The 1,720-nt window shown below is 53.3% G+C and overlaps 1 protein-coding gene across 1 annotated transcript in view; it reads right to left on the bottom strand.

Moving 5' to 3' along the window:
- LOC311328384 (uncharacterized protein) overlaps nucleotides 1–340 on the bottom strand; it is a 13,023-nt gene extending 12,683 nt beyond the window's left edge. The window contains exon 1 of the mRNA XM_084462359.1: nucleotides 203–340. The gene's annotated coding sequence lies outside the window, so the exon portion shown is untranslated. The remainder of the gene's footprint in view (nucleotides 1–202) is intronic.
- Between the last annotated feature and the right edge of the window lie 1,380 nt (nucleotides 341–1,720).

Raw genomic sequence — 1,720 nt, 5'->3', positions numbered from 1 at the left:
TAGAACCATGTCCCCAAAACACAGAGCTACAGTAGAACCCTCTAGAACCCTCTCCCCAAAACACAGAGCTACAGTAGGACCCTCTCCTACACACTCATCCACTCACACACTCACACACTCATCCACTCACACACTCACACACTCACACACTCACACACTCATCCACTCACACACTCACACACTCATCCACTCACCCTCTCACCTCAGCGCAGCCAGGACACACACGGGCCGGTCAGCCGGTCATCAGGCCATCAGGACGTCCGGTAGAAAACAGAACTCCTCTCATGGATTGGGTCAGAAGTCAGGTGTTTCAGGTGAGCAGAGCCGAGCGCTGAGTCAACGCTGTCGCTGTCTGGATCAACACTGAGTCCTGAGCACTGGATCTGAACACGCCCCCGCCTGACTCAGAGAGCAGCTTACTCATTGACAGGTTTGAAAGCACACACACACACACACACACACACACACACGCAAGCACGCCCTAAATACACAGGACAGAGGGCAAACATGAAACAGCTCTGGTATTTACAACTTTCGCCAGCACTTTTGTTGTTTTACTTGTATTTATTTTGTACTTCTGTCATTATTTGAACTAGCTGAATATATTATGGCAGTCAGGCCGGACAACCCTAAAAAAATGAATATATATAGAAACATGATATTGGACTAAAAGTGGGCAGCCATTTTCTCAGGGTGTGCCTCCCCTCTCTAACTGTAATCTCACACATGATCAGCTGTGTTTGGGGAGGCGTGACCCGTTCCTCTTGACTGACAGAGGGAGGAAGCAGGAAGTCAGAGAACATGTGGCAGGAAGACGCCTCCCTGACCGTGGCTCCCTAGCAGCTCACACCCCGGGGGAAACAGCCCCACCTGCAGGCCACAGAGGGGCGGGGCAGTGTGCTCTCACCAGCTCTGGGTTGCTAGGCGATAGCCGACAGGGAGGAGAGGAGAGGAGGAGGGAGGTGAGGAGAAGGGGGAGGATAGGAGAGGACAGGAGGAAGGGGGGAGGAGAGGAGGAAGGAGGATAGGAGAGGACAGGACGAAGGGGGGAGGAGAGGAGGAAGGGGGGAGGAGAGGAGGAAGGAGGAGAGGAGGAAGGAGGAGAGGAGAGATGAATTAAAAAATGAGAGTAAAAAAAGGTAGACAGGGCAACGAGCAAAACTCTTAAAAACCAACCTACCTAGTAGGAAAGAGGAAGAGGAGGAAGAGGAGGAAGAGGAGGAAGAGGAGGGAGAGGAGGAAGAGGAGAGAACATGAATGATGACAGGAGCGGCCGCGCTGAGACAGGAAGTTAAGAGAGGCGGGGCCACTGAATAATAGAACACATTAAACACTCAGAAGAGAGAGAGAAAGATGAAAGGCAGATGGATGGAGGGGAAGGAGAAAGAGAGGGAGAGAGAAAGATGAGAGGCAGATGGAGGGAGGGAGGGAGGGAGGGAGGGAGGGAGGGAGGGAACGGATAGAAAAGAGGAAGGGTGGAAGAAAGGAGAGCTAGCGAGGGAGAGGGAGGCTGGGAACGTGAGTCAGGGAGAGAGGAGGGGATGATGAGAGAAGAAGAAGAGGAGAAGAGGAGGAGGAGGAGGAGGAGGAGGAGGAGGAGGAGGAGGAGGAGGAGGAGGAGGAGGAGGAGGAGGAGGCAGCTGTCAACCGTCTCCATTACTGAAATGGAGAGCATCCCCTGCTGCTGCTCATCCTGTCTGTCTGTCTGTCTGTCTGTCTG

Source organism: Borostomias antarcticus (genome assembly GCF_949987555.1).
Source record: "Borostomias antarcticus genome assembly, contig: scaffold_164, whole genome shotgun sequence".
NCBI lineage: Eukaryota > Metazoa > Chordata > Actinopteri > Stomiiformes > Stomiidae > Borostomias > Borostomias antarcticus.
Note: the sequence above shows the minus strand (reverse complement) of the source record. Positions and strands in the feature narration are given on the sequence as shown.